The sequence below is a fragment of the Euprymna scolopes genome, chromosome 15 (assembly GCF_053919585.1).
Source record: "Euprymna scolopes isolate OS-2025 chromosome 15, ASM5391958v1, whole genome shotgun sequence".
In the NCBI taxonomy this organism is placed as follows: Eukaryota; Metazoa; Mollusca; class Cephalopoda; order Sepiida; family Sepiolidae; genus Euprymna; species Euprymna scolopes.
This window is the reverse complement of record NC_136496.1, coordinates 132,337,069-132,359,185: the sequence shown is the minus strand read 5'-3', so window position 1 is coordinate 132,359,185 and position 22,117 is coordinate 132,337,069. Positions and strand designations below refer to the sequence as shown.

General features: G+C 35.2%; 1 long non-coding RNA gene across 1 annotated transcript in view; it reads left to right on the top strand.

Annotated features, from left to right (window-relative positions):
* Positions 1–22,117, top strand: part of LOC145294157 (uncharacterized) — a 74,653-nt gene that overhangs the window by 7,923 nt on the left and 44,613 nt on the right. Inside the window, exon 2 of the long non-coding RNA XR_013869840.1 lies at positions 9,976–10,051. This is a non-coding gene — a long non-coding RNA (uncharacterized LOC145294157). The remainder of the gene's footprint in view (positions 1–9,975; positions 10,052–22,117) is intronic.

The following is a 22,117-nucleotide window of genomic DNA, read 5'->3' as shown; positions in this document are numbered from 1 at the left end:
GGGAAATTTTTCACAGTGGATTCAGCTAGACGAGTGTTTTTCGTGAAAGATTGGCGAGGGGGGACCAGAGATTGGAGTTCAGACGACCTTTACCAAAGTTATGGTTTTCAGAAGTAAATAAAAAACGCAAGAATTTATTTTTGCTTTTTTTATATAAATAGAGCATCGTTATTTGTAACAATAAAAAAAAAATTTTTTTATAGGAACATTACGAAAAAGCCCCTAAATCTGTATTAATGAATTCGATATAACTCGAAGAAAAATGAATTTCTCGCACTACCGATATTACCATTGAATGAAGCATTGTTTATTTAATATTTTCACACACAAAAAAATTATAATGGCAAAAATATTTATACTTTTTTTTAAATTGCAGATTTCGCATAATTTTTATATGCAAGATTTTAATTTCCTTGCTCACAAGAATGTGAAACTTTCGGTGTAACATAATTTTTATATAATCTTGAACAATAATTTAAAAAAAATTTAATTTAAAGACAGGAACATAAAAAATAATTTAATCAAAAATTGATACAAACGTTCAGAATAGGAATGGATGGATGTACGTCGGAGGAAAAAAAAAAGAAATCTGACACCCCTACTTCCTTTTATTATCATGAATTCATTTTGAAACAACGTTTCGATTGGCTGAAATTTTTTTTTTTTTATTTTACACAGTGATCACCACTTATCAAGGCCCGGAAGCCACTCAGGGATAAGGTTTATTGCAAGTACATTACGTTAGTGTGGAGATTTGATGAAGTGTTTACTTAAGGGGGCGGTTCATTAGGAATTTGTTAACGTTGGACTTGAAGACATCCAAGTTGTAGTCAGGTGGGAAGCAGGCAGACGGAACAGAGTTTCACAGGCGTGCAGTTCTTAGAAAGAAGCTTTGTTCATGGAATCCACGTTTTGATTTAGGCACAGATAAAGAGTGGGGGAAATTTTTCACAGTGGATTCAGCTAGACGGGTGTTTTTTGTGAAAGATTGGCGAGGGGGGACCAGAGATTGGAGTTCAGACGAGCACCTGCCATGGAGATAACGATAAAACAAGGATAGGCTCGCAATGTCTCTTCTGTGGGAGAGAGGTTGCAGGGTAGAGAAAAGGACATCCCCCACTAAGCAACGAAGTCTATTTTGTACTCTGTCAAGGCAGGATAGGCTGTTTTTAGCAGCTCCTGCCCAGATATGGCAGCAGTATTCCATCCTTGGATGTAATTGGCTTTTATATAGATAGAGAATTGCATAAGTAGTGAGATATCTTCTGGAGCAGTAGAAGGATCCCACCATCTTTCCAGCGACCTTGGCAACAGACTTGATGTACGTGTTCCATTTCAGATCAGGAGTAAAGGTCAAACCCAGAAGCTTGTCAAAACACGAGGCCTCTCCCAGATGAGAGCCATCCATCCCAATTGATGCCAGATGGGGATCAGAGCATTGGTGATGTAAGGATAGGAGTTTGGTTTTAGATGCATTAAAGGTAACCAGCCACGTCTTCCCCCACTGAACCACACGCTCGAGATCAGAGGAGAGAGAATCAGAGAACTTTGTCATTTACAGCCTTTGATGTGTTACCGTAGATTGTCGTGTCATCAGCATAGATGTCAACGAATGATTTAAGTATGTGTTTAGGGAGATCATTGATGTAGATCAGGAAGAGAGTTGGGCCTAGGATTGACCCCTGAGGGACTCCAGTATTAATACTGCAGGCCTCCAATTTTTGTCTATCAACCACTACTCTTATGAGCCTATTGGAGAGAAATGATTTAATGATTGAGAAAACATTTCCAGTTATACCGTAGCTGGAAATAGTGAAGTAGACTCTTATACCATACATTGTCGAAGGCCTTTGATATGTCAAGAGCAATTGCCCTAGAAAGGAAGCCTTTGTCAAGAGATTCACTAATCCTGTGAGATATAACCGTCAGCACATCTGCGCTAGATCTTCGGCCTCCTTATAAACGTGTTTACAAAATTTTAGTTTGTTTTGTTTTTGGCGAACAGTAAATTACTTGCTTTTTTATGGCTAATTAAGTTATTTTTGCACAAACAAGGTGTTTTTTTATTTAATTCAATATCTTATGACTTTACTAATTATCTTTGAAATAGACCCAGAAAACTAATATTTATCTTTTAAAGGATTTTTACAATGAATTTATTTAACTTCAAAATATAGCTGAATTGGTTAGCTCGACATGAAAACATTTTTCATAACTTTTTTTCACGTGTACACATATTTTTTTTCCTTTAGAAAATTAACTTTAGTCTTTAATCTTTCAAATACAATCAAAAAGTAGTTGGAAACCTAAAAAAAAATTATGATAAATCTGCTTTCAAACTAGGTAACCCTATTTTTGCCCATACCTAAAAAAAATGATATAAATTTAATATTATTATGTTTTTTAATAGTTTTTTTTCTAATTAATATATACTATTATTAATTGAATTGCCAAGAAAAAAGAAGCTTCCTAAAAATTAATTAATTTTTAAAAGATTAAAACGATTAAAATTCCATTTAAAAATGATCAGTTATAACATAGATTTTTTAATTATGTTACATTTTTTTTTGAATATTAAGTTTTAATATAGACATAACTCTTGCCAAATATTTTATTGCCAGATTAAAACCAATTGAAAAATATTATTGCACAAAAAATAAACATTTTGTAGATCACTACTATATCCTGTTTGTCTCTTTTTTACCAAATAAAGTATTGAAACCGGTAATTAATCCAATGAACAGTGGTACATATTTAGTAAAAGCATATTTCATATTTTATATACAAATGTTTATTGTATTATTAATCACTTAACTGTGTAAATCTTAAAACCTAAAAAAATTATAACAAAGATTAGTTATTAGTTGCAGTTTGAAGAAGATAAACAAAGGTTTTAAAAAACCATTAAATCGCTTCTACTGCACTATACTTAACACAAGTCGGACATCACGGGATTATGTGCTCTGTTCTTCACAATCGTTTGGAAGTGCTTACTGATGACGTTCCAAGTTTGCATGTAATCTCATCTGTCTCTCTTTAAAAAAATCAGAAAAAAATCAAGAAATTTATATACCTCTCACTCTAAACCTGAAACTTTTAAATAAAATGGTAGTTCAATCCAAAATTATGTATAAACCAGGCTTAAATTCAAACAAAACAAATTTGCCCCGGCCCTTGAAGCTTGCATTCACAAATATTTGCAGGCTTAGAACTAACTTAGATGCTGTTGAATCATTTCTCCCGGATATCTTATCACTAAGGGAAACTAATTTACACTCCTCCATCCTCTCTAACCACTTTAATATGTTTGGTTATCTCCCACTTTGCCGTAAGGACTTAGACATATGCATTGATATAGAGTCTATATTCAAAACACCCTTCCCTTGACTAGAGAAACAAAACTTGAATCAGACAACTAGGTCTTTATGTGCTTTAGACTTAACATGTAACATAACATTAGCTACTTATATTTTCTCTACCGCTCTCCCTCAACCCAGGACTGTACAGCTGCTAAACTTCTGACCGACCAACAATATGGATTTAGGCATGCCCATTCTACAGCAGATATCCTAACTGTAGTCTCTGAACATGTATACCATACACGGGACAAAATAGGGGAGGGTAGAGCGGTAGCCCTAGATATATTTAAGGCTTTTGACAGGGTATGGCATGATGGTCTTCTCAGGAAAATCAGATCAGACAGTATCACTGGATGAATAATTATATCCTTCTTAAATAAGAGAAGAATCCAGGTTGTCTTCAACAGTCATACATCTAAACAATATGATATAAATGCGGGTGTACCTTGGGGGTCTATCCTTGGACTTTTATTATTCCTAATATGCATAAATGGCCTCCTTGATAAAATTATCTCTGAAATGGATATATTTGCTGATGATACCATGCTCTATAACAGGCACAACAGGAAAGCAAGTGAACACATATCTAAGGAAATGGCAGAAACACTAGTGGAATACCTCCAATCTGTAGTGGAATGGGGCAAAAATGGATGGTCACATTCAATGCTACCAAGACTAAGCTTGTTTCCTTCAATAATTACAAGAAACTTTCTCAACCACTAATAGGTATGGCTAAAGATACACCACCTGAAAGTACTTCTTTCAAACTCCTCGGCCTAACATTCACAGGGAACATGAGTTGGAACAAATACATTGAGAGCATTGCAAGGGTCGCTGCGAGAAAGGTAGTCTCTCTTTCCTGTGCTAGAAAGTTACTTACACTTGAAAGTATTCTGTACCTCTACAAGGCCACCATTCGCCCATGCATGGAGTATTGTTGTCACGTTTGGGCTGGTGCATCTGCTACTAGTTTCTCGCTCCTTGACAGAGTTCAAAAGAGAGTCGCCAACCTGAGAGGTCCTGAACTGTCATCCAAGCTTCAATCTCTGTCCCATCGATGAAATGTTGCATTCCTCTTCCTGTTCTACAAGTATTTTAATGGTGGATGGTCTGATGACCTACAAGCCTTTGTACTCTCTTGACATAAATACCCTCAACAATCAGCAAAATTCCGTCCCTACAAAGTAGAGATCCCTAGATGTAATAAGGCCTTCTACTCTAATAATTTTTTCCCCAGAACTATTAGACTCTGGAACTCTCCCGGGTTCTTCTTTTCTCAACTGTACTGACATGCAGAAGTTCAAATGTAATGTGAACAGACGTCTTACTGCTCATTCCTACATAGTATTCCTGCAACTTATGTCTCCAACAGTAGCCCCGCGACATATGGCAGGGGAGTTGAGTTCAACTTGGTAAATTGAAAGCATGGAGAAATAAAAAGATTAAACAATTCACATCATACTTTGAAAATTGAAAGTTTCAAGAAAGGGAAATATAAAATAATTTGCGTCCAACTTTGAAAATTGAAAGCATCGAGAAATGGAAAGATTAAACGATTTGCATCACACTTTGAAAATTGAATGCGTTGAGAAAAGAAATTATTAAACAATATGCATCAAATTTTGAAAATTAAAAATGTGAAAGATTAAAACGATTCACATCAAATTTTTAAAATTGAAAATGTGAAAGATTAAAACGATTCACATCAAATTTTGAAAATTGAAAACATCAAGAAATGATAGAGTGAAATGTGATTTGATTCAAACGTTTTTCTAATCATCAACATATGGAGAATTAGGAGTCGACTTACATTTTTATGTTTGGTAAGCTAATAAAGTTTAGCAGTGTTTGAGAAGCTAATAATATCTAGCAGTGTTTGAGGGCTAGTAATGTCTAGCAGTGTTTGAGAGGTTAGTAGTGTCTAGCAGTTGGAAGTTGATGTGATTACCAATCTTGGCATGGGTTATGAGGTAATCTCTAAGGATCAGGGGTTAATGTAGTTTTATATGCATTTTCATGTTAATGAGGCTTCGCCCTCTAAATGATGTAATAAAAAACCTAAAGTTGAGATGGTAGGGGAGTCAAATTCTGAGAACCAAATTGAACAGATCAGAAGTTACAATGTCATTCAAATACTGACAAGAATACATTTTTTTAAATTATATTTTGGTTAATGATTAGTCAAGTAAAATATAACAATAAAAGTCTTAGCTTTGGCTTGAAATATTGTGTAAATATATAGGTGTGTATATCAAAATAAAACTCATATTTTAGCAAAAAATACCTAAAACAATTAACTGTGGGAAATTTTCACTCAAAGACGCCAGTTCTCTTGTTAGTAGTCTATTAAGGTAGGAATTGCAACAAAGGTTATGTTGCGACCTCTTGCTGCAGGGAAATGATTGCCTCCAATGGTCTCGTAAAGGTAACACTTTTCAGTGATCAGTCACCACGGAAGAAATACACAATCAAAACAACATTAGAAACTAGTACTAAAAAGAACCTCTGTGGTCACTCTCATTCAACCAATGAGAGCAGATGGTACACAACCACATACTATATTACAGATAGGAAGTTGTGGACAAATTTTCTTTTTCTTCCCAAAAACCGCAGGCAATTCTTTTTTAGTAATTTCCAACATAACTTCCGGTATCTGTGGACGACATTAAGTGACAACTTTTTCTTTTTGATAACAATTTATAAATTTTCATTATTGTAACTTGTAGCCCAATAAAAGTAATATTTAAATTATTTCTATTAAATTCCTCTTTATTCTAGGAAATATTAATTTTTAATTCCTAAAACTAAGTATTATTTTTATTTCAACTAAATCCTTAAATAAACTTTATTGGAAACTTATTTTCAATTCAAAATTTTTGTATGGAATTCTAAAGTAAAGTAACTTTTTTATTTAATATTGAGAGATTGTAAAATCAGCTGTTCACAAAGAACCTTAATTAACTCTGACCTCATAATTATTTTAGTTACTTGGTTTTGAAATTATATTTTTGTTCTAACAATAAACAAATATAGGGTTATGTTGAAAACCTTTTTTTTTTTGACTGACAATAAAATAGGTATAACACTTTGACTGTACTTTGAAGCTCTTAAATTTAGTTTTTGGACTCACCACAAATTATTATTTTTAATTTAGCCTTTAAAAGAAAGTTCAGTTTGCTATTAAAATATAAGCTAAACAGCACTTGCATAAAGAAGTAAAGGAATCAAAAACCTGATAAAAGATAGTACCTTTAGGTATATCAACAATTCCTTGTGGAGAATAGTGCTGCTTGTCTCTCATTAAATAATAGGTCTTCAGAAAGTTTCCTTTTATTTCATGAAATCTCTAAGTAAAAATGCTCCCTACTCTTATATTAAGAATACAGAATAAAAATGAAGTATTTGTAAAAAAAGTGAATATATGTCATCTTCTAAAAAGTGGAACAAGAAATAAGAGTCCTTAATAATGGTAAAAATACTTTTCACTTCAATGGAAAACTAACTCTAGGTTGGATGGATGTTGAGAAAAAATACAACAAAAGAAAATGTAAAATTGTGTTGTAGAATTAAAAGTAATACAATGTCAAGGAAGTTTTAGGATCGCTAATGAATCCATTATGCAAAATAATAACTTTTTTTAGTACTTCTGCACTTTACATACTGTGCAATATTTTACATAGAATTTTCAAGTTACATTAAACTTTTACGCTATCTTTTTTAATAAATTGCTATGTGAATGATAGTTAAGAAAGAAAAACCCTTCCCACTTCATGTTAGAATGAGTTTCTGAATAGATATGACAATAATAAAGGTGGAATTTTTTACCTCTATAGCAACTAATATAAGTAAAAACTTGTAAAAGGAATTGACTCATTGTAATTTTTGCTGCATTCTCAAGAAAAAAGATTTTAAAAATCTCATTTTTTTTACCCTCTGTAAAACCGGTTAATTTTCACAAAATTTCCAAAAAGTTAAAAATGGAATTAATGTTATTTCTATGTATTTTGACATAAGCACTGAAAACAACAAAAGCAATGTAATTTTTAAAACTCAAAAATCAAATAATTGATCAATTTCATTAATTTTTTTACAGACTTATTTAAAATTGCTTTTGCTATGTCCAGCATATTTTCTTGCTCAGTGTGCTGCATGATCAGTCAAACTCAACTAATGCATTACGACATATTCTTCACACATGCATTTTCACAAATGGCAGTGTTGTTTGATATGCATTGATTTGCATATCTTTGAGGTTTCACCTCAGAAAGACATTATAAAAAGACTAAAGTCGAGGGGGAAGGAGAGTCAAGCTCTTGTAACTGAATTGAATAGGCTGGAATTTAGAATGTTATACAAATGCTGACAAGAATCCTATTTTTTTAATTACAAGCTAATTTGGCAATACTATACAAAAAAGTGAAGAGCAATATGATAACTATCATTTTGTGCATGCTACCATGTTTTGGACCAAAGGCAAAAATTGTAATGCCTTTTTTTTCAGTCAACAATCTATTAGTCTGTTAGCTGAAAAGAAATTAAAATTGTGTTTTGTTTCAAATATTTAGAAATAACTTGGAAAAATGTGTGTTAACATCTTGTCTGAAAAGAAGTCTTCTAACTTTTTTCTTGGACAATTCAGAGAAATGAGATCCATCCATTCACATAGTGTACAACAAATACGAATCCTTAATAGTTAAATATATTAACCAATTTAGTCTCTTATGCTTAGCAAGCTCAACACAGGTATTAATTCCATAATATTTGAAACTTCTAATATTTTTAGTCTGGATTCGCTTGTTTAATTGTCTTTTCCTGACTTTTTTCTTGGACAATCCAGAGAAAGATGCCCATCAATTCACATGGAAAACAATAGATATATCTCCTCAATAGTTAAAGGTAGTAAGCTTTATTGCCTCTTGCGCTAAGCAAGATCAACATAGGTGTTAATTCCATGATGTTCAAAACAATTTTTTCTAATGCTGTTAGTCTGCACTTCCTTGGTACAGACTAGTAAACCACAGGTTTATGGTAGGACTGTATGTGAAGATGGCTCTTGTACGATCCAGAAGGTAGGAAATATATAACTCATAAGTGTGTAATAGTTGCTGAACATGGCCTGACTACCATAGACAATGTATCTACAAGGTTTTAATCAGTTACATTATCAAATTGCATATACGAGCTCAGGGCGAATGTTATGAACAAGACCCCCTTTATAGCAGCAACATCTCTCTCTTCCCCACTTAACTGTGTGTAGTCTGTGAATGCATCACCTCTTATATACACAGAGATCATAGAATTAACTCTCTTCATACAGCACAGCTGACACATAAGCTAAACTTTCACAATCCATTCAATGATAGATTGTCTGAGGTCAGCACACTAAACTATAACATAAAGTTTAAATCAAAATTATCTCAATTACACTGAGATAACTTAGACACTGAGATAATATTTGTTAATACAACAAACTTCTGAGTCCACTGTATTGAAAGTAACTTGTTTACAACTCACATGTAATGAATGGCCACTTTCCTCATACTCTCATTACAAGCTCAAGACCTAATCAACATTTTGTATATATTTATAACCAAAGTGCTAAATCTCTTATTTCAAATCCAGTTGATCACTAAATTCCTTTTTACTCACTCACTTCTATTTATTTTCACCTCATTTTTTCTATCAGTTATTTGGAAATATAAAGGATTCATATCGACTATAAAATCATACCACATTCTGAGTTCTGTTTGCACTTCCATTGAAAATGTCACAAATTTCTTTATTCAAATAATTAATGTTTTTTCTTTCTTGTTCAAGTCGTAATCAATATTCGGTGCATTTTATTATGAAAAATAATAAAACGTTATGACATAAAACATGTAAAAAGATCAATTGTTTCCTTTGCTTATATTTTATAGCATATCAACACTTTGTGAGTAATTATGGTGTAAGTGAGTATTCATCAATTTAATTATATATTGTATTATAAATGTTGAACATATTCTAGCAGGTTAAAAAGGTTTGTCAATTCCATGGTCTAAATCTGACTAATCAGATACTTTGATTTGTCAAAATTTGTCCATTTAGATATTTTTGCCTAGTGAAGAAGTTAATGTAATAAATGAGAACAAAGAACTAGAACATTGTTTGATGTATTACATGCATTGCAAAATATTAGGCAAACTGTGTTGCGAATAAATGTGTTTATTTTAACAGTTTTTGAAGATAATTAATAAATTACTTTATTTTTTAAATATTGCATTAAACAGTGTATTTCTATGGTAAACTATAAATGTGTGTAAATTATAAAAACAACTAAGTTACTATGCCATGTTGGATTTCTTTAAAAAGATTCCTTAATTGTTTAGTTCAATATTTTCTGAAAAAGAAAATTCATTAAATAATTTAATTTTATTAGTATAACAAAAATATTCTTATCTGTTAGAATTAATACATGTTAAATTTGGGAATTTTAAAAATGGTTTTGTACATAATTACTGCAATTTTGTCTCATTGTCTTACATCTGATGGCTATCTTAAAATTATTTTGTTTGCAATACCCTAAAAATACTTTTTATCTTTTTTATAAATATATCTTAATTTTTGATTTTTGCAGAATCTCCAGTAATAAAAACAACAAATGCATTGTTGGATTTTAATGGACCCTTATTCCTTTAGTGACTTGAAATATGGTAATGTCTTAAAAGAAAAAATGAATTTCTTTTGTAAATTGCTTGAACTTAAGTCTTATGGAGACTGTATGAATCTTTTTTCATCAAATCGCATTTTATGATAAAATATTAGAAATTTTTTCTTGTCAAGTCTATATGTCTATTCTTCTCAGTTTTATACAGTAGAAAAATGACTCAATAATCTATTACAAGTATCACAACTTGGATGCATATGATGAAAGTATTCATGGATGCTTTAATTCATGCAAAATCTCAAATATAAACAATACCTGAACAACTACTAACCATTATTTAATGGTGAAAACTGAAATTATAGCATAATTATGTGCTAATAACACGGTTAATTTTGATTAAGCATGTATTGAAAAATTTTCAAATGATCTATATCAGAGCAAATTCTGAGAATATACATTGTGTAATTTGTGTTGAGTCTAAATGTCATTAAGATACGATGTATAAAAATTCACATATCAGTTATAGTCTGCCTTCACTAATTGGATAAGTAGAGGATCATTTCTATTTAATGTTTAGTTACATCATATTAAAAACATTCAAAATACTTAAGCTTCAAGAATGAACTTTAAATCTGATAATGAGGAGAAACCATATTCATGTGAAATATGTGGCTCTTTTTTTTCAAAGAAATATTATGTGTTGAAGCATATGATAACACATACTGGAGAGCGACCATATTCTTGTGAACAATGTGGCACTGGTTTCTCAAGGAAACCTGATATGGTGAGACATGTGCGAACACATACTGGAGAGAAACCATTTTCTTGTGAGATATGCAATTCTTCTTTTTCAATAAAATCCAATATGTTGAAACATATGCGAACTCATACTGAGGAGAAACCCTATTCTTGTGAAGTATGTGGATCTTCTTTTAGACGGAAATCTCATATGGTTATACACATGCGAACACATACTGGAGAGAAACCATATCCTTGTGAAATATGTAGCTCTTCCTTTTCTCACAAACCTACTATGTTACAACACATGCGAACACATACTGGAGAGAAACCATTTACTTGTGAATTTTGTAGCTCTTCTTTTTCTCATAAATATAATATGTTGCAACATATGCGAACACATACCGGAGAGAAACCATATGTTTGTGAATTTTGTAGCTGCTCTTTCTCACACAAATATAATATGTTGCAACATATGCGAACACATACTGGAGAGAAACCATATACTTGTGAAGTATGTGGATTTTCTTTCAGACGGAAATCTTATATGGTTTCACACATGCGAACACATACTGAAGATAACTCTGTAAAAAACTAAATATGCAGTTGAGCAGCAAATCCTGGGAACATATGCATGAAAGACATGATGGAAAAAATAACTCAGCATCGACTATAGCTGCAATTTCTACAGCTACATATCTAGAAAACTAAATTAAACCATATCGTTTCATTTTGACATATTGCAGAATATTTTATTATTAAAGAATACATATATGGTTAATAACAATTTATAATGTTTTTTATTACTAATGTCTTTTTGAAAATGCTGTTTGAGTAAGACATGTTCATTTGTGTAATCCTAAGTTTAGGTGTGACATAGTATCAATAAACTATCTGTTCATTAGGTATGACATAGTACCAATGAACTATCTGTTGTAGATACATTGATCTGTGAGATTGCTCAAATGATTTTCAACACTGCATATGCATACCAGAAATGCACCCCAGTTCTCATCAAACTAATACAACACTTATTTTATTGATTGATTTATTATATTAGAATATTTTATCTTAAATAAGAGCTTTGTATTAAGAAGTAATAGAAAAACCTGTACTTTAATGTAATTTTTTAGCTATCAAAATTGACGTTAAATTTGAACTCAACCTCAGATCAAAAGTCTCAAACTCAAATCTAACTGTTCTCTTCTCTCTGCACTTTCCACAGTGATGCCCAAAATAAAGAAGACAGCTCTTTTATAGAGAGACCCAACCACATCTCATTTGCATACCCCCCCTCTCGTCACATCACGTGATTTTTAGTCCATAAATACCAGGGGGCGACCATTTTTATTTTCTCTTTTTTTTTCTTTCCTAACATGAGCCACACGATGCATGAGGTAAGGTGCTTTACTTTTAACCACACGCCTCCTTGATCTCTAAGATCAATAATTAGTATCATAGTCTGCCATCCACGCTGGGCGTCTTTGTTCACGGTGCGATCATCAAAGAGGCTCTTCTTCAGACACTTCAAAATCAACATCAACCTCCCCTTCCTCTGATGGGAAGGAGACTCTCCATATATCTAAAATGTGACGAGGCATTCCATCAATCGCTACCTTGTTTTTGGAGAGTACTTCAGTCACTGTACCATTTCCCCAGCGAGTCGTGCAATGAGAATTGGGTGGTTCCACCCACACCTCTTCACAGCATTCCACTTCTCTGCCATCCACCGCTCTAACGTTGCTGGTTCCATTCCAAGAGTTGGCGAGGCTCGTAGTAATAGGTGTTGTTGTACATCCAGTATCAACAAGAGCTCTAGCCCTCTTTCCATTGATTGTGATCACTAACTGTGGCAACAAACTCTCATATGCCTGTTCAGTATAAAAGGGGTGACTACTGGCGCAATAGCACCCTTTTACTTGTTTCCTGGAAGCGAAGGGCAATTCCTGCTAATGTGCCCTACTTGGCCTCACCGAAAACAGATAATGTCTGGCCGTGGCTCCCTACAGTCTCTCATCAGGTGTGGTCCTTGACATCGAAAACATTTACCGGTAAATCCACAGCCTTGCTTCATCACTGGTCACTCCTTTCTGCTTGCCATAGCAGCCGCGACTGCCCCAGCTCATCCGACTGTTTCGCCAAAACTCTAGCATTACTTAGAATCTCCTCCACCTCCATGGTTTCAATATCAGTAAGGCATTGCAGTTCCATGGAGATACGATCAGGGAAACCAGTTACAAGCGCCAGCTTTACAGTCTTCTCAAGGCTGCGTCCCCAATATCCAGCCAATCCTGGTAGTCGCCTTATCTCTGCCAGGTACACGTCTACAGACTCCCCAGTCCAGGTGACTCTTTTGAGCTTGTTGTAAGCCTCAAACGCGCTCTCAGAAAATGCGGTCTTTAACCGGTTTTCAATGCTCTCAGCAATGGCCTGATCCGTCTCTCCCATTTCTAGATAGACCGCTAGAGCACTTCCTTCCAAATACATTGGTATTAACGTGGCTACATCCTCAATCTTATGCAGCCTTGCCACCAACTTCAGCTTGTTCAGCCACACAACCACGTTACCTTCTCCAGTAAATGGCCTCAGGATATCGCTGCACAATCTTACTCGGTCACCCATTTTTGTCACTGTGCCGAAATAGCTTGATGAACTCAACCTCAGATCAAAAGTCTCAAACTCAAACCCAACTGTTCTCTTCTCTCTGCACTTTCCACCCTGATGCCCAAAATAAAGAAGTCGGCTCTTTTATAGAAAGACCCAACCACATCTCATTTGCATACCCCCTCCTCCCTCTCGTCACATCACGTGATTTTCAGTCCATAAATACCTGGGGGTGGCCATTTTTATTTTCTCTTTTTTTTCTTTCCTAACATGAGCCGCACGATGCATGAGGTAAGGTTCTTTACTTTTAACCACAAAAATTAAAACAAAAATATAGGATTTTAGCACTAATTTTTAAATACTTATGTTGGGAATAGAATAAGGAGGGTAGAAAATGAATTATGGACGTGTTTTCAGCAGCTCCAAAACTCTCGCTTGTCTTATTTTGTCCCTCAGTCTGACAAAAGGAGAAGTAAAGACTATATTCTAGGTTGGCAGTCCTGAGCAATCGCCAGAGATGTCTTATTTTCTCTTCCTATTTCAATCCTTGTGGCAATGTCAATAATGAGGATGCTGAAGGTAAACATTTTATCTGGCTTGATGCTATCTACCTAATAGTCAGGGACCCAAACCTTTGATTAATCACCAAGGAGGCTGTCCTATCAGCAGGTGCAAAGTACTTGGACTGCTGTGTTGTCATTTAGTGAATGGATTCTGGACGATGCAGTAGCTTCTGGGGGGGCCTCTGGATACCATATTAGTGGGTAATGTTATGACTTTTCCTCTTCATGTCTGCAAACATTTATTCTTTGTTTCTTTTTTTTTCTATCTATGCTTTGCTCTAATAACTGCCGATCTTTTCCACATATCTCCATACTCAATAATTAAAAATCTCAGACAATCCAAGATTAAACCCAGAACTCCAACTGTCAATGATGCCCCCCCCACTAAAGTTTTGAGACATTATGTTGAACAAAGATGGCAGGATAGTTCAGATAATTGGCAGTAACCAGGATGGCGGCCAAGAATCAAATGTGGTCCGTGGCGTAGTTAATGGCAATCTGATTGAATCCAAAATTCGACAATTTTTATATAAATTTTGAAAGGTTTTCATTGGTTGTTTAGCACAGCCGGTGGTTATAAAAATGATATGCGAATCCATTTGTCACATACCCCCATTAGGAGTCAAAAAACATTTTACGCCCCCCCCCCCTTTGATATAATGGAAAAATCCTTTCAGATTCAATTTTGGTTTGATTTGAGAAAAGGAAAGAAAAATAAATAAAAATAAACAAATAAATGAACAAATAAAAATAAACCAATAAGATAATTGTTTTTTTTTTCTGTTTTGGAGGAATTTGTATTTATTCTCATTGGTCAAAAAGAGCCATTTTTTATCACATTGAGTTTTTTTTTGATACATATAAAAATAAACACTTTTCAAATACATATAAACATATGCACAAAAATTCACAAATGTACATTTTTTGTTTTAACAAATGTTTACCAAAAAAAAGATACAAAAAAGAATTATTTGACAAAAAAGAAATTTAAAAAGGAAAGTAACTTTTTTTTTAACAAAAACTGAAACTGGAAACATTATGTTAGGTATTGGTTAATTTGGTTAGTAAGGTAGAAATGGTCGCAGTTAAATGTCATGACCGGGACAATTTACAATTTTTTTTTTTTTTTTTGGTGTGATTTTGACTGTTCATTCTTCTTTTTTTGGGTTTCTGAGAAGAGATTTATTCATAATTAGATTCCAAAAAGTTCGGTTATAAAATGTCTTAATTTTATTCTTTTTATAGGTTTAGTGAAAATGTCGGCTATATTATTCTCAGACGTCACATAAGTAAGAGTAATAGATTTTTTACTTATTTCATCCCTTATAAAATGATATCTGATATTAATATGCTTCGACCTTTGATGAATTATAGAATTATTTGCTAATAAGATACTGCTCTGATTATCCCAATGAATTACTATAGGTTTTTTACTTAGATCTGGTTTTAAAATAGATTTTATAAGGGTGTTCAGAAAAATTGCCTCCTGCATGGAATGAGTAAGAGCCACATATTTTGCTTCACAAGTAGAAAGGGCAACAATTTGTTGCTTTTTAGTTTTCCAAGAGATCATAGGTCCAGTCTTTGACAGTCTAAAACAATACCTCGTTATACTTTTTCTATCCTCAGAGTTACCCCAATCTGAATCTGAAACACCTTCTAAATTTAGAGGATATGTAGACTTTTTAAATCTTAAAGATTGTTCCTTGGTTCCTTTTAGGTAACGAAGGATTGGTTTTGCACAATTAAGGTCCTTAATTGTCCGTTTTGATAAGTTTTGAAATAGCTTTGTTACCGTGTAACATATGTCAGGCCTAGTTGCAGTCATCAAGTAGATGAGGCTCCCTACCATTTCCTTTTATATTCGATTATCTATTGATTTTGTTTCAGCCCCTATATTTTTATTTATGTCCATTTCGATGGGAGTTGAACACGGCTTGCAATTTTGCATTCCAGACTTGAGCAGAATTTTTTCAATGTATCATGATTGGTTCATAGTTATAGTTTCATTTTCACAGGTAAATTTTATACCGAGGAACCATGACAGTCGTCCAAGATCAGCCATTTTAAATTTTTTATTTAATTCATTTTCAACATCTTTTAAAGTGTTTTCACAGTTTGAGGCGAGTAATATATCGTCAACCCAAAAAACCAAAATCAACAATTTATTACCTACATTTTTGGTATACATGCACGTGTCTATGAGACATTGCTTAAATTCCTGTTCTATTAAATAATTATGGAGTGTTTAATTTCAATTGTGTGCACTTTGTTTTAGTCCACATAACGATTTATTTAATTCCAACGCCCAATTTTTATTTTTCATTTTTAAATCCCTCTGGAGGGTAAATGTAAATTTCACAATCAGTCAGAGCGTTTAAATAAGCATTTTTTACATCCATTTGATGTATTTTAAAATTGTATTGAATGGCAAATTGTAGTAAAATTCTAATTGTCGTTAAATTTGTTGTTGGTGAAAATGTTACAAAATATTCCACTCCAGAAATTTGTGAAAAACCTTTTGCCAACAAATCTTGCTTTAAAAGTTTCACTGCCAGAAGCTGTGATTTTTTTTTTTTGAAAAAACCCAGCGTGAAGAAATTATATTTTTATCTTCTGGCTTTGCCACTATTTCGTATGTGTTATTTTCAGATAAAGCTTTCAATTCGGATATCATAGCTTGTTTCCATTCTTGGTGATTTTCTGAATTAATCGCCTCATTATAACTTTCCGGTGCGCTGTTCAACAAGTAACAGTAATCCACAGCGTAATCTTGTATTTTTTTAATTTGTAAGAATTCTGGTCTTTTTTGCTCCCTTATTGGGTATCGACGTATCTGGTTAATATTTTCGTTAGAAGTTCTACTGTAATTGTCGTCATTATTAATATTTTCATTGTGATCGATTAAGATGCTAGGTAATATTTCATGTTTTTCATCCACTGGATCGCCATTTTTTAAATTTAATGTATCATTGAATTTTACATATCTAACCCTTTTTATGGCATTTTGGGTTGGAAAGTAGATTCAATATGCCAGACTGTTTTTATCGTAACCTACGAAAATACCTTTTTCACTTTTAGTATTTAGTTTACTGGTGTTTTCTATAAATGCAAAACAATCAAAACCAAATTGATGCATTCTGTTCATTTTAGGTTTTATACCGCAAAACGCTTCATACAATGTTTTTCCTAGTCTCTTATTGAACGATCTATTTCTGATATAGGCTGCTGCCATTAAAGCATACGTCCATAAACTATGTGCTAATTTCGATTTGATAAGTAGGCATCTTGTCATCTCAAAAAGGGTTCGCCATGCCCTTTCAGCGGTGCCATTTTGGAAGGGGGGAATACGGCGCATATTTCTCGTGTTTAATACGGTGGTTAATTAATAGAAGTTCAAAGTCTTTACTAGTAAATACAGTCCCATTGTCTGAGCGAATACATTTTACTGAACCGTACGGAGCAATATCAGCTAAATATTTCTTAGTGGCGAGGATAGTGTCGGATTTGTTTTTTTAGAAAATAAACTATAATTAAACCGGAAAAATCATCAATAAAGTTCAAAACATATCTTAGATTGTTTCTCCCCATCAGGTTGATCAGACCTGCTAAGTCGCAATGCACAAGTGAGAGAATTTTTGTAGTTTTTTTGTCTGACGTTCGGCTTATATATTTTGTCATTTTCTCCTGTGCACACGCATCACAATTTGGGAGATCGTCTGAAGGTATTATTTTCATGCCTTTGACTACAATTGGTAATTTTTTTAATATCAGCTGCATTGCAGTGTCCTAGAATTTTATGCCAGGTTTCCAAGTCGTGACAGGCAGTTTTTGAGGGAATCATAGTTTTTAAATAATATAGTTGGCCATTTTGTTTAATGTCAAATACAGTTCCATTGGGGTATATCAATTTTGACTTGTTTTGGACAAATTTTATATTTGCGCCTTGTTTAATTGCAGCCTGCACGGAAAATGTCTTGCTTAAATGTAGGTATGAACAGAGCATTTTTTAGAATACAGTTACAGATTTCGCCTTTATTATTTTTTAGGGATATTTTAGCATCACCTCTTTTCAAGACTATATCATTTATTTGACTACCGTCCGCAAGTGCGACAAAACTATTTTGTGGATTAAAGTTTGAATCCAAATTAATAAAATCAGGTTAACGTGTGCTGTAGAACCACAGTCTACAAGGAGATTTTTACCATTTGTGGTATTGTCAAAGTTACATGTGAATAGAAATGTATGTTCTTCCTCAAAGTTTTCACCGTTTTTTACGGAGTCCATTTTAAAGCGTTTATATCAACATTGATAACTTTTGTGGTTGAGTCGTCCACAATTATAGCAGATAATTTTATTCTTTTTCTTGGAAAAATTACATTTGGAGAACACGTTGCGGTGATGTGCATAATTTGTTGGTGTCTGCTTTCGAGAAGCATTTTTGAACTTCATAATATTGCTGGAGTTATTATTGTCCACGGGCATATGATTAGTCTCTTTGTAACTGCGCAATGCCACTTTAAATTTACTGAAATTTATTGGTTTGTCTTTCTGAGTTATAACAGTTGTAAATGGTTTAAAATCGGCTGAAAGTCCCTTGAGGGTCATTGATATCAATAAGATATGGCTTATTATTTCACCTGAGAGTTTTAAGGCATTGGCGGTTGTTTCTGCCCTTATAATGTAGTCGGTAATAGTTTCATCCTTGTTACGTTTCAGAGACGTTAGTTCTGTATATAGTGATATAATTTTCGGTTTTCCTTTTGATAAATAATGTTCTCTTAATATGTTCAATGCTTTCCGTCCGTCATCCAATGCATCTCTTATAATTAGGGACAGACTTCTATCGTCTAAGCATTGAATCAGTTCTACAAAAACAGTCACATTCTTTTTGAGAAATTTGGGGTCGTTAAGATTCTCTGTTGGAGATTGTATCACTTTGTGTAGTTTTCGAATCCTTAGATATTCCAGAAATTTTACCTGACACAATTTGAATTTAGATTCCGATCCGTCAAAGAAAAGACGATGGCTGGGCGCATAACCTGTTAAGTTTTGAAACATTATGTTGAACAAGGATGGCAGCGTAGTTCGAATCAGTAATTGGCAGTAACCAAGATGGTGGCCAAGAATCAAATGCAGTCCGTGGCGTAGTTACCAGCGAACTGATTGAATCCAAAATAGGACAATTTTTATAATAATTTTGAGAGGTTTTCATTGGTTGTTTAGCACAGCTGGTGGCTATAAAAATGATTGGTGAATCCATTCGTCACATGCCTCCATTAGGAATCAGAAACATTTTACCCCCCCCCACTACCAGGTCTTCTCCAATATCAGGACTCTGCATTCCAAACTTCCAATTAGAGAACACCAAACATGATTGATTGTTTCTGTGTGAAACTGGCATTGGTCTGATTTTTTCATTAGATGAACTATGGGAAAAAGGAATCAAGGTAAAGAGTGAAACTATATAACAGACGTTTATGCTGAAAACAGCTAAAATTTTCAAGAAAACCTTAGAATGCAAAAAAAAAAACAAGCTAAAAATGCTAAGTAGTCAATGGGAAGAGAGCCATGGCCTTTGTTGACTCAGGCTGCACCACAACGTTGGTAACGAAGAATGTCGCTAGATAATGGAGCGGAGCCAGGAGTATTAAGACCGTGGATGGCAGGGAGGTGAAATGCCTGGGAGAGACAACAGCAAAAGTACTGGTGCAAGGTGTGCCTATTGGACTACGTGCCCTGGTGTTGGATCATCTGGTTGGTGATGTTGATGTGGTTTTAGGTGTAAGTGCGATCAATGAACTGGAGGGCGCTACGTTGAGAGGGGGCCAAGTAACTTTTGGATGCCTCGGCGCAGTAGGAATGGCAGGAGTGGAAGGTGATAGAGATATCAGAACACAAAAACCAGAGGCTTGCTGCATCAAGGACAAAGATTTCCTGGTGAGGTTCGATGGGGAAAGGTGGACGGTGAAATGGAAATGGATCCCCGGGCCTCAGGAACTACGAAATAAAGTAAGTTGCTATGAGAAAACACTACGAGGAGAAATAAGAAAAGGATTCGAGGAAGAGGTGGATAGAGGAAGGAATTCTGAAACCGTGGACAGGGGAAGAAAAAGGAGTGCTACCTTTACTGGCGGTTGTTCAACCCACAAAGAATAAAGTTAGACGGTACTGGATTTCAGAGAATTAAACAGATGCGAAGAGGTGATGAGGAAATGGAGGAGGATGGAGCAGGCCACTAAGATTGTTGACCTGAAGTCGGCTTATCTCCAGATCCATGTAGATGAAAAACTCTGGAAGCATCAATTGGTCTGGTACAAGGGAAAGTTGTATTGCCTAACGAGGTTAGGCTTTGGGCTGAGCTCAGCCCCAAAATTATGACTGCCGTGCTGAAGACGGTGCTGAGTAAAGACTGTACAGTGTACAAGGCCACTAGTTCGTACATTGACGACATTCTTGTGGAGGAAGCCGAGGTGACAGCAGAGAAAGTGAGAGGCCATGTCGCGAGGTATTGGGTTGACTGCAAAACCGGTGGAGTCCCTGAATGGAGGAGTGGCGTTGTGGTTGAAACTATGCCGAGATGGCAAAGGAAGCCTTGTCTTTAGACGAGGGAATGCAATACCCGAAATCGAAACCGATCTGACAAAACAAGAACTCTTCTCGGTCTGCGGAAGACTGGTGGGACACTATCCAATCACCAGCTGGCTCAGGATAGCGTGCAGCTTTATTAAACAACAAATGGTCACTGATTGCTGGGAGGGCTGTGTGACGAAGGAGGTCACGAACATGCTACAAGAAATCATCACGAGAGTGATGAAAGAAGACCCAGTAAAGGGGGAATGGTACGTCAGTGGCGGAGACGTGATTTGGTGTGATGCCAGCAGTCTGGCATTGGGCGTCATATTAGAGATGGGAGGCGTAACTGTGGAAGATGCGGTGTGGTTAAGGAAGAAAAACGACTATTCCCATATCAACATAGCCGAACTGGAGGCCGCTATGAAAGGAATCAATCTGGCCCTGAAGTGGGGATTGAAAACGATTGAAATCAAATCCGATTCGACAATGGTAGTTTCAGGTCAGCAGTGACTGGCGAAAAGAGAGTTAGGACCAGAGTTTCTGCAGAAATACTGATCAAGCGCAGGCTTGGAGCACTTGCAGATTTGATAGCGGAATTCTAGTTGAAGGTATCTGTAGTGCTGATCCCATCAGAAAAGAACAGGGCAGATTCGATGACACGGGTAAAGAAGGCCTGGCTGCAAGAGAGAAAGGAGATTTCCTCAGTGTGCTGTGCAGGGGAGGGAGTTAAAAAGTTACATGAAATGCACCACTTTGGTCGAGAACAGATGTTATTCCTGGCAAGAGAGGTTTACTCGGAAACCAGCAAGAAGGAGGTCAGGGAGGTAGTGGAGCAGGGGAGTTACACATTGCAGAGGACTGGAAGCGATTGGCCAATGATGTGACCCATTATCGCCATAAGCTGTATCTGTCGATGGTCTACTGTGGACTGCGGAAGTTTGCCATATGGAGAGAGATCAGGGCAGAAGCTGCATGGGCGATCGGAGGGGTCATTGAAAAAATATTTTTGGAAAGAGGGTCGGTTGAGGAACTGTTAATGCACAATGGCCCCGCTTTCCGATCAGAAGCCTTTAAAGACGTGTGTGATAGGTGGGGGTAAGGCAATTTTTTAGGGCAGCGTATCGGCCGAGTGGCAATGGAATAGTGGAGAGGAATCATCGCACCATCAAGGCTGCTGTGGAAAAGAGCAACATTTTACCCATGGTGGCGGTGTTTTGGTACAACATCTCACTGAAAACAGGACATGATGAGACAACTGTGCCTCATAGAGCCATCTTTGCATATAAGTGGCGGCATCTGTGCAACAAAACGGTAGGAATTGAGGGTGAAGAGGCTACATTTAGATTGGGCGAGGAGGTGTGGGTAAAGGCCCCCCAATGCAAAATGTATCACTTGCTGGGGGAGGGGGGTCGTAATGGGAACGCAGTCAAAGAAGAACGTGATGGTGAATGGTGTTCCCCAGCATATCCTAGACCTGCGTCGTGTAACCCTGCCAGTGCGCAGTGATGGAAGTGAAGAAGAGGAAGTCGATATCCACCAAAAACCTAACGATGCACCCCAATTCGACTTAGTCCCACATTGTGGTTCTTTACAACTGGATGAGAATGTTTGTAGTGAACCTGAAAACATC